The sequence below is a fragment of the Panthera uncia genome, chromosome F2 (genome assembly GCF_023721935.1).
Source record: "Panthera uncia isolate 11264 chromosome F2, Puncia_PCG_1.0, whole genome shotgun sequence".
Taxonomy (NCBI): Eukaryota; Metazoa; Chordata; class Mammalia; order Carnivora; family Felidae; genus Panthera; species Panthera uncia.
The window spans coordinates 26936739-26949372 of NC_064812.1; the positions used below are offsets into that span (position 1 = coordinate 26936739).

General features: G+C 32.4%; 1 non-coding gene across 1 annotated transcript; it reads left to right on the forward strand.

The window, feature by feature from the left end:
• The first annotated feature begins 9830 nt into the window (after positions 1-9830).
• On the forward strand, positions 9831-9915 carry TRNAR-UCU (transfer RNA arginine (anticodon UCU)). The gene is given in 2 exon segments: positions 9831-9867; positions 9881-9915. It is a non-coding gene; the product is annotated as a tRNA-Arg (tRNA).
• Positions 9916-12634: the final 2719 nt, after the last annotated feature.

Genomic DNA, 12634 nt, shown 5'->3' on the forward strand with positions numbered 1-12634 from the left:
ATGTAACCAAGAAGATACAAAACATGTACACTGAAAATTTAAAAATACTGCTGGAAGTAACTATTTAGTAAAGTCCTAAGTAAACAGAAATATATTTGTGTTCAAAGTTGTTAAGGTAATAGTGCTTTCCAGAACAATCTACAAATTCAGTGAAATCCCTATCAAAATCTAAGTGGCCATTTTCGCAGAAATGGAAAGCTAATTCTGACATTCATATGAATTTGCAAGTAACAACAAAATATCTTTGGAAAAAAAACACAAAGTTGAAAGGCTCACACTTCCCATTTCAAAACTTATTACAAAGCTATAGTGCTAGCATAACAGTAGACATAAGTAGAGTAATAAATAGCGTATAATTGAAAGTCTAGAAGTAAACTCATAGATCTATGACCTATTGGCTTTCAATAATGGTATGAACACATTCCATGATGGAAAGAATAGTCTCTTCAAAAATGTGTGTTGGGATACCTGGATACCTGCATGCACAAAATGAAATTAAATTTTACCTCACACCATATGCAAAACATAAATCAAAGGGCTAAATATAAGGGTTAGAAGTATAAAACTAGTATGAGAAAATTTAGGGATAAATCTTCATGAACTTCAATTTGATAATTGTTTCTTACACAAGATACCAAAAAAAGACAAGCAACAGCAAGTACATAGATAGGATTTTCTAAAAATTAAGAACATATATACATCAAATGACACTATCAAAAGTAAAAAAAATGACACAAAAATTTGTAAATCATGTATCTAATAATGGTCTACTGTCTAAAATATACATAGAACTCATTCGACAACAAAAGACAAACTACCCAATTTAAAAAGGAACGAAGAACTCCTTTCTCCAAAGAATATAAACAAATGGGCAACAGGAACACAAAAATACAATCAACACAATTAGTTATGTGTGAAATGCAAATCAAATCACAGTGAGATCTATTTCACAGATACTAGAATGGCTATAAGTAATATAACAAGTGTTGGTGAAGATGTGAAGAGACTGAAATGCTTGTACATTACTAGTGAAATGTGAAATGGTCATGCTTCTATGAGAACAGTTCATCAAATCCATAAAACATTATACCCAGAATTTCCATATGACCCAGAAATTCCATTTGTAGATATATGCTCAAGAGATTTGAAGACAGATATTCTAACAAAATATGCACATTAATGTTCAATGCAACACTCGTCACAATAGTTGCAGTCAATCCAAGTTTCTATGAACTGATGAATAAACAAAATGCGCTATATCCATACAACTGAATTCAGCCAAAATTAGAAATTAATTGCTCATATAAGCTACAGCATAAATGATCCCTGAAAATACTACACTTAATGTAAAAAGCCAGATATGAAAGGGCACATATTGTATGATTGCTTTTATATCATATTTTCATGACATAAAAATCCATGGAAACAGAAAATAGGTTACTGGTTGCCAGGTGCTATAGGGAGGGAGGGATGGAAATTACTATTTAGTGGGTATAGGCTTTCCTTTGGGATGATGAAAATGTACTAGAATTAGAAACTGGTAGTGATTACATACCATTGTGAATATACTAAATGCTATAGAATTGTACACTGTAAAACTATCAAAATGTTTAACTCCGTGTGTATTTTACCACAATGAAAAGTATATGAATACCTTACCAAAAATGGATTTTTCATCCCCAAAAATGTATATAACAACCATATTTTTTATGTAAATAAGATAATTTACAAAGAAAGCAAATTCCTAAAAAAAAAAGTTATATGTAGTAAAAGAAAAAGATAATCAGATCATATCATCTGGCAGAAAATTGAAAAAGTATTCTCTATTGAACAGACAAAATATGTTATGACTTTTGCACAGGACTGGTAGTGTGCAAATGGTTTATAACATGTAAATGAATGGATACACAGAGTAGATCCAGAGAAGAGCATACAACCAGCTCTTATTTGAATAAATGAGAATTATTGTATCTCACAAAGCCCCAAACAGTATATTCAAAACTTGACTTCCTTATCTTCTTCCAAGTAATTTCTGTTATTATATTCTCTGATTCATTTAGTGGCACATTTCAGAGATTTCAAAGCAGAAACTTGGCATCACCATCCCTTTATACGTGTATCTGATTTTTACCAATACAATGTGTTATCAATTTAGTGTCTTGACTCTGGTTTTAAGAGTTCTGTGGTTTATATCACAATGGAATACTACGTGGCAATGAGAAAAAGTGAAATATGGCCTTTTGTAGCAACGTGGATGGAACTAGAGAGTGTTATGCTAAGTGAAATAAGTCATACAGAGAAAGACAGATACCATATGGTTTCACTCTTATGTGGATCCTGAGAAACTTAACAGAAGACCATAGGAAAGGGGAAGGAAAAAAAAAAGTTAGAGAGGGAGGGAGCCAAACCATAAGAGACTCTTAAAAACTGAGAACAATCTGAGGGTTGATGGGGGGGTGGGAGGGAATGGAGGGTGGGAGGGAGGGGAGGGTGGGTGATGGGTATTGAGGAGGGCACCTGTTGGGATGAGCACTGGGTGTTGTATGGAAACCAATTTGACAATAAATTTCATATTAAAAAATAAAAAATAAAAAAAGAGTTCTGGGATTCAGACTTAATACATAAAGACCTGAGAGATGCATGACCTACATAAGAAAACATTTTTAAGGACTATCTTCTTATACTCAATTAATTACACAGTTTACTTATTTCTCAATGATCTCTCCTCCATAAATATATAAATTGTGGATTTAAAAATAAGTCCCCTAGTCAGACTCAGTGTACCCTTATAAAAGCATTTTGTGTCCAGCGTTCTTCCTCTAGTAAATATTAAAGTTTTGCCTATCAATCTGTCAAATCACCACGTTTTGTCCTGATAATATCCTTCGCTCATTTTTAGGTGTCTCTGGTAACAAAAGAAAAATATATTAAGGTATGCTATTAAATAATTCCTTCCTACAAATATTTAAATATTTTTCCATCCTTTGCATTTTATGTTTTATGTCATTTGTGAAGATTTCTTCTATTACCTGAAGGAAAATTATACTCTCTCCTTTCATTCACATTTAATCCATACACTTATATTTTAAACATTGTAAATTTAGATTATAAGTCCTGCATGGCATGGGATATATATTATTTTTCCAGGTATACAGCACTGGGTTAACCTACAACATTTGTGGCACTTATTAGTCAATTTATACATGTTTATGAAATGTCAGGAGAAAAAAAAATAGTTTCATGAGAAACATTGCTTAGTCAGCATTTATTGTAACTTCATAAAAACTAAAACAGTGCTATAAATATGGTAGGTTCTGATGATAGCATCTGATCAGTAGCATATCATGAGTTGTTTCTCTTTACAAGTCATTTTTTACTTAAATTAAAGACAAGTTATAAACAGAAAGTAATAATTTCTTTTTAATTGAAAATTTTATAAAGATAATTATAGATTTACATTTAATTATAAAAAATAATATAGACAGACGCAAAGTGCCTGTCCCTTACAGAATTTCCCCCAATGGTATCTTCATGCAAAACTCCAGTACAATATCACATCAAGAGTTTACCCTTATACAATATACTAATCTTATTCAGATTTTCCCAGTCTTATACTGATTTGTGTGTGGCTATGTGTATTTATTTCTACACAATTTTATCATGTGTAGGTTTGTGTATCTACTACTACAGTCAAATATAGAATAGTTCCATCAATACAAGGATACCTTTTAATATTTTTTTTTACATTTATTTATTTTTGAGAGAGAGAGAGAGACAGAGCGTGAGCGGGGGAGGGGCAGAGAGAGAGAAGGAGACACAGAATCTGAAGCAGGCTCCAAGCTGTGAGCTGTCAGCACAGAGCCCGACACGGGGCTTGAACCCATGAACCCTGAGATCATGACCTGAGCCGAAGTCAGATGCTTAACCAACTGAGCCACCCAGGCGCCCCAACAGGGATCCCTTTTAAAAAATAACTATTCCTTTTCAAAACATAGAAACTCTTAATCACTTATTATATATATTTTATTTTGGTATCAAGTATGTATTAAAAGATTTATCATATTACTTGAGGGACTGTATTTGTGTACACACACAAACATATTCACATTGAAAGGATCCTAGATAAAGTATCCTCCAAATTATTCACTGCCTTTAAAATAACTCTAGCATGAGGGATGTAACCAATACCTTGGGAGAAAAATGCGTGAATAATAAATACAGCTGTAACACAAATTATGTACTACTTTCACTTTGATTCTCTGACTGAGAACATCAACTTAAAATGTGATAAAATAAAATTGCCTACTTTTCTCTGAAGCCTGGCTTATGTAATTTCAGTGTCAATATCTTTCAAGCCTGGTGTTCCTAGGAATAGCTTTCATAAGAATAACACAGTAAAAGCTGGGAAGAAAGCTGAGCTGCCATTCAATGTAAAATGTACCTTATGAGCTGGTTTCCATAATTGTTACTCACACATTACATGAGACAAGATGCAGGTTTATGAAGTGATTGGTAAAATAATATAAAAAGAACAAAGAAGAATAAATCTGTCAAACATATTCCTTTTTTGGTTTTATTGCCGAATTTACCTTCCTAGAAAAAGGCATTGTAGAATACTTTTTATAACCTTACATAGAGAGTTTTAAGGGTTAAAAACAAAAATTAACTACTGGAGCTTTCTAATTGAGCTATTAAAACTCTTAATCAATGCTATTTTCAATAAATAAGATTATAAAGGGATATGAGAATGCTTACCATATGTTAGGCTTTTTATTATCAATTTATAATTTCCCAAATACATGAAGATAGATGATAGATTTGCTCAAAATTAAAATAATATATAAATCAAACATTGTTATAGTTACTGTGATCTCTATTACTCAAAAAATCCTTTTTATATATATTATATATCTAGGATATAAGTGAATCATTGCTATGATTGCCATTAAAAGAGCTGAGAAACATAGAAACTATGAAAAGTCATACATTCAGTAATAGTAATTTGACAGAATCAGAAATTCTGATAACTAAAATATATAGTAAAATCTTTTAAAAGTATCTGCCACAGTAAGTGCTTAAAAGAAACTCCACATATGTATTATTATTGTTAGGAACCAACCTATCATTTTGGACTTTTCTACTAAAAATAAAAATTTATATAAATAATATTCAGCAAACAACTTTAATAATTGCCCTCCCTAATTCTCCAATACTCAATAAAATCTATGGTTGGTATTGATATGGGACCATGCTAACATTTTCTTAGTGATAGTTTGGGTTGAATATAACTTCATATAACCTAGCCCCCAAACTCAGTGGGTTCTGTGGGGGTAACAGCTTAAATTCAAGATTCTTTCCTGGTGTTTTAATGAGGTTGTAATTTGATGCCAGCTAAGGATGCACTCACATGAAGGGTCTACAAGACTACATGTCCAAGGTAATTCACACGCATGGTTACATTTGATGTTAGCTGAGGGCTCTGAGCTCAGCTGTCAAAGTCTATAGGGTTACTCCTTCATTTGGGGTTCTTATAGATGATGGATGGATTCCAACAGGAATGTGTTTAGAGAGAATTGGCCAAGATTGAGCATAAATGTACTGAAAGGAAAAACAAACAAACAGGATGGGGTTCTAATAAATATCAGTATTTTTTAAATGGGCACCTAAAAAAAAAAAAAAAAAGTCTGAGAAAGAGAAGTAAACCAGAAGTACAGGAAGAAAACAAGAACATTATTTTGTAAAGGAAGAACTTTGACAAATGTTATTAAGAGGCTAAATGAGATAAGCATTAAATTCCATGTCAAGTGCTTAGCAATAAGCATGTTATTGCAGACTTGTGAAAGTAGTTGAATCACATGCACAAGAGTGAGGAATAAGTGGTAAAGTGTAGAAAGGTGTAGATGACTTTAAAATGGAGAAGAGGGATAAGAGAGCAATGAAGGAGAAGTATGCTAATAATTTCACCACTTTAAAAATTTGTTTCATTTTATTTGTATTCTGTTTTGTTTCAAGAAAGAAGGAGCATGCTTATAAGACTAAAAGGAAACCAATAAATAGAAATGTCAAGGACACAAAAGAAAAAAAAAAAACATCTATGATTTAAAAGATCTTAAAATCCTCACAGTTTTCACATTATGCTGTGAAAACTTTGTTATGATAGTGATTGCAAAGATTTTTTGTTCAGGAACCACCACTGTGATTGAACTCTATGTTTTTTGGTTATAAGAGGAAATTTCCTAGTTTACATATTTTTCCTTTTATTTTAGGCTCAAAAAATTTTCCTTAAGACATTTTTTCCTGATATTTATTTATTTGTCCTAAATTTATATACACATTCTCAGATTTTTTTCTGAAAGACTTATTAGAAATAAAGGAAACATTTTTTGGAGGAAGCAGAAGTATTGTAAGATAAATTACATCAAAGCAATAAATATAGCTAAATTTCCTGAATGACACAGATGTTGAACATCATGAAATACCATTTATTAAAATAAATATAAGGAGTACCAGTAAGATGTATTCCATGTCAAAGGCATAAAAAATAATTTATAATAATAAATAATTAGCTTATATGACTTATTTTAAGACTACATATGAACATTAACCAAAGTAACACTTTATATTTTGCTTATACTGTTGAGATACATAATGTTGGACTGCCTCCATTGATTAGCCTAAATGCAATCATTAATATTTATACAAGTTTTCTTATTGGATCTCTATAATAAGAGTCAGGCAATGAGCACATTTTCATTAATCAAACAAAGGTAAATGATCTATGAATTGGGATATCCACTATAGAATGAAGACATTAGAGTCAATGAATTCTTAGTGAGTTCATGTTGAATATTTTACATTACCCCTTGTCTTAGTGAGTTCATGAGTTGAACATTTTACATTACCCCTTGTCTTACTTCTAAAGCTACTGTCAGTAGATTACAAATACTTTGCCTATATTATTTGCCTAGATTGAAAGATTATGATCTCAAAGACTTTCTTCCAAGGATGAGTTAACGAGATTGATTTAGAGATCTGTCACATAGAGCTATAAAGCTTTTGTCAAAATGTATTCATTACTTATTTTATTTTAATTGTGCCAAGAAAAATTAGTACATTTAAAAGAATAAAATGGTATAAACTGAAACTGCATAAGCATCAATTATAATAGAACAAATGTGATAATAAATACATTTTATACAGTTTCTAAGTTATACTACTCTACTGCTGAATAATAGAATAAAAGAATGTATGAAGAGAATATCAGTTTCATATCTCTTGTAAACATAATTTACTGATTTCAAGATTCGGATCATTTATATTAGATAGGTACATAGATATGCACATATAACCTATAAAATATCTCAATATAAATACACACTCATCCATGTTTTTTTTCTCATGTTACTTACAGATTTCTGCCAAAACTTAATACTAGAAAAACTATTGAGCAAAATTACTTCTTTTTTCTCTTATATTTATTCCCTCAAATATCCTTTTCCCTTTATGATTTATAATATTATACCTCCTTTATCTTCACATAATTTATTTGCATTTTTCTTATTTTTCCATTTCTTTCTTTCTGTTACAAATAGTTAACAGAGTTATATATTTTCCCCAAAAGTCTTATAAATACCATCATTCTCTTTAATTCTCTGATATCACTTTGATGATATATTATGGCAATACATCAGAGGGTTGCTATTGCAAAACTACTGTATTAATGCAACATATAAAAAAACCCAGCAATATTCTGATGATATAGCACATTAATTAGTCATAACTATAATTCCAGTAGATCCATAATAATAGCTTTACATTTTTAAGTGTTCTATTAAAATTGAAGCAGCAGAATTAAAGTAGACAAAATAAAAATTGGCTACATATGCTACTGGTTTAGCAATAAATTATACATTTACCTTCATATCTCAACGAAATGAGATTTTTATAGTAGAGTTTAATCATGCATGTTGGGGTGACTGAACTTTCATAAATTAAAGAATGTGATTATTTCTTAGAATAATTACCCATTTATTTTTTTAATGTTTATTTATTTTTTGAGAGAGAGAAACAGAGAGAGTATGCACAAACGGGGGAGGGGCAGAGAGAGAGGGAGAGAGAGAATCACAAGAAGGCTCTGTGCTGACAACCAACATGGGGTTCAATCCCACAAACTATAAGATCATAACCTGAGCCGAAATCCACAGTTGGACACAACTTACTGAGCCACCCAGGCATCCCTATTCTTTTCTTAAATAATACCCACAACCAAAGGAAACATTGAAGGAGATACTGAAAGCTACTATTGTACTAATTAAGCTACTCTTGGCTACAAACTATCTTCATTTATTTTTTGTTTCTTTTTCTTTCTGATAGATTGTCAGTGGGAGCAAAACATAAGATTATATTGATATAATTGTATATAAACCTCAATTTCAACATTCATTTGTGTTATTTGTATGGATGTGATTTAGGTTAATAATTTGAAGGATAAGGACAAGTGATAAGTTGATGTAGAGTGATGAAAGTGTAAAATTGAAATCTAAAGAGATCTAAAGATCTCTTAGGAAGATCTAAAGAGACACGTGAATGTAAAGAAATCATGATATTACAATGTGACCAAATTAAAAATAAAAATGTAGTGATTTCAGTTTAGGTTTGAATTTTGCCTTACTGTTGTGCATGCTAGAGTTTTGCAGTACTGACCCCTGATAACCCATTCCTCCCTATATCCATGCTCACAAGGCCTCTGGGCTCAGCATATGGCTTGCTTTAGCAAATGGAACAAAAGTTAACATGAGCAAAGGTTTAAAACTGCTTATGTATTGGGTTTATCCTCTCTTGATTGTTGGATCTCTTCTGCCACCATGTGAACAAGTCTGGATTTATCTTGTAGAGAATGAGGCCACATGTATAGAGAGGACTCAGTAGCAGCAACCACCCCAGCCATTGTAGTGGAGATCTGAGATGTGAATTAGTCCATCCTATACCATAGAGATGCAGCTAATCCAGCCCACCCAGATGAATCAACCAGAAAATCCATAGAATAGTAAGACATAATAATTTTTACTAATTTAATCTAGATTTATAGTGGTTGCTTATGAAACAAATTCATGCTGATACTTTGGAAACAGATATACTAGACAACATATATTGACTGATAATAACTTTGAATTATTTGAAAGCTTAATTGTAATACATGCTTATTTTCTGATAATTTATAGTTATTTATTTTATTTTATATTATTATATTTGTTTTCATTGCAGCTTAGGGGAGAGTCGAGAAGTCATTGCTGAAAATGGAGCTAAACTAAATATATTAATAAATGATTTTCCAAGTTTTTCCTTTTTTAAAGTACATTTTTTCTCCTCCTCTGAATTAGTAACTACACAAGTAAAAATGAAAGTCTAACACTATGAGAGACAGAAGTAGTTTAGTTACAAGCTTTGACAATCATTGTTGAAGAGTTAAGCAAAGTAGTTTCATGTAATTCAGCCATTGGTTTAATGGAAATGAGAAACACAGAGGGAAGCATTAAATACTGATAAACAAAGGAACATGGGTAGGTTGATTATATACGATATAAATTTATCTCTCTCTATATAAATCTCCTTATAAAATAACTGATGCTTATAACAGATAAAGTATATCTTATTTGAAAGGCTTGTTATTACATTTAAACACGATCAATGTCATTTTCTGCTAAGTAATGAATTACAGAAGCGAACACTAAATAAAACTACACCAACATATACTATATATGACAAGGATGGCATTGGAATGAAATGGTAAAGGGGAAACTATAAGTTTTACGGTAATAGAAATGAGGGGCGCCTGGGTGGCTCAGTGGGTTGAGCGTCTGACTTCTGCTCGGGTCGTGATCTCATAGGTCGTGGGTTCGAGCCCCGCATCGGGCTCTGTGTTGACGGCTCCGAGCCTGGAGTCTGCTTCACATTCTGTGTCCCTCTCTCTCTTTCTCTCTGATCCTCCATTGCTCATGCTCTCTCTCTCTCTCTCTCTCTCTCTCTCTCTCTCTCTCTCTCAAGAATAAAACATTAAAAAGTTTAAAAAAAAGAAATGAAAAGCAGGTATGAAACATTTAATACACATTCAGATGTTAATTTTCATAAAATACAAAATATGGATAATAGAAAATACTACTTCTATGGTCATCTATAATAGAAATGGATTCACACCTTTAATGCAGAAAACTATACTAGAAGAGTAATGTGGAAGGAAATAGAGTTGTACATATTTGCTGGAAAATATAAGAATGTAATAAAAGAATTGTACGTGAAAGCATTTGGGTATTGAAAAAGAATAAGGTAAAATTATTTAAATTACAGGACTCTACTAAATTCTACCTAAGAGGTTGGCTAAGTATATTTGCAAGTTTAATTGCAGATTATAGAAATCAAAAATTAAAACAAAGTACAATATTGGGAAATTATAACATTTTAACATATTTTACTATGCTATATATTTAAATGTATTATCTGATAATTACTTAAATGGTTTTAAAATAACTTTCTCCATTATGTATAGATGGCTACAAATAATATGTTTTGCATAACACTGTGCCATATGCTACATTTGCCTTACAACAGTTATATGCAAAGTATTAAGGTCAAAATCATCCCAATTTTATACAAAGGAACTGAAATTAAGAAAAGCAAAATGATTAGAATAATGCCAAAACGGAGAGCTTCTGATTTGAACGGATGTATTTTTCCATAAGATCCAGTAATTTTCCAACATATTATAAAGTTATAGTTTGAGAATATTTTTGTACATATATTTCTAAATTTCTAGACTGTCTAATGATACAAAATCATAATATCATTAGGATGAATCACCATGTTATCTTGTCGTGTATAACAGTTAAGAGGATGGAAAATAGAGCATAGTTACATTCTGATTGGAGAAATAAAATGAATCTTTGTTATAATATTTGACTTATGAATAGGCAGAATATGCATTTTGAGTTTTTTAGTTTAATAAGAAATCACTGAAATAAATAAATAACTCTTTAACATCTGTTTAACAAGATCAGAAAATCCTTCCATAACTGAAAATTTCAAGTACTACTGGAGAAACAGGATACAGACATGAAAAATTATACTCTAAGAGGATGATTTTCTTCAGTCATCTCAACAGTATATTATAGAGATATAATACATAATGTTGCTTTCTATGACACCAGATGCTCAGCGTATCATGACGTTAAGAGAAAGTAGAGATCCTAGTCTTTATAAGTTAACCACCACAATGTATGTCCTACATTTATTTTGACATTGGTATGTTGGTGGTGGTGTTGAGAGAGATATTGAAGTGAGGGTGAAATAATTAAATGCACCATAATTCTAAGGGATCAATTTTATAGATTTAAGTTTACATTGTCAATGTAGGCATGTTGCTTTCACTATAGCCGAAAAAATGGTGCAACTACACTGTATAACACAATACACAGTTTGGAAGTTTAAACATTTTCCCTAACACATAAAAGCAGATAGTTTTGTATTTCTCTTAATGCTTGTAGGAATGGGAGATTTGGGATAAAGCAAACATTATTCATGTGGTCTGAGTTTAAAGATATAATGTGCTAGGTTGCTCTTTTTGTTGTGAAAAAAGAAAGACAAGGAGAGGATTTCGGGGGAAGATGGTGGTATAGGAGGACCCTAAACTCACCTCTTTCCACATACACACAGCTAGGTAAAAGCCACATCAGTGTCAATAACCTAGAAAATTACCTGAAGACTGGCAGAACAAACTCTCCACAGCTAAATGTAGACAAGAGGCCACATTGAAGAGGGCAGGAAGGGTGGAGACACAGGAGCTACGGGACTGGTGGGACCATTCACAGAGGGAATTACATCATGGGAATGAGGAGAGCAAAGAAACAGACTCTTGGCTTTGAAAATGAGAGGGACTAAATTCCCCAAGTTCTTATAAAACAACTGGGTTTAATACCTGTAATATTAAAAATCATCAGGCTCCTGAGAGAGCCAGGAGGGTAAGAGGGAACTGAGTCCCCACCCTTAAAGAGACAGCACAGCAAACAGTCCCTTGGAGACACAGCATAGAAGCAGCAGTTTGAAAAACACCTGGGATATACAGGAAGGACATTTATATACTGATCTTAAGAACACACACTGGAGGGGCAGGGATCACTGGGGGACCTGGTGGGTACCATTTCCCTCTCTCCTGCTCCTGCCAGCATAAACATACGAACACATACAGGAACCAGCCCTCCACCAATTCTCACTACCTAACTTGCTAACAGCATGCCCCACCAATGTGTTCTCCTGGGAACATGTCCCCCCCAAGTCCTCAGACCCAGGACCCCTCACACAGCAGACTCAGCAAATCTTGCTAACACTGTGCAACTGGAATCTGGAGAAAGAAACAGAAATCCAGGGAGGCCAACACTAAGACACATAGTAATTAAAATAGCAAAAAAGTAGTGATGGAGAGGGAACTGCAAAAGTAGGAAAAGAAAACAGTTACATACAAGGAAACTTCCATAAGGTTATGAGCAAAATTTTCAGCAGTAACTTTGCAGACAAGAAGGGTGTGGCATGATATATTGTTGTAGATATTGTATACAAACCTAGTGGTAACCACAAATCAAAACCC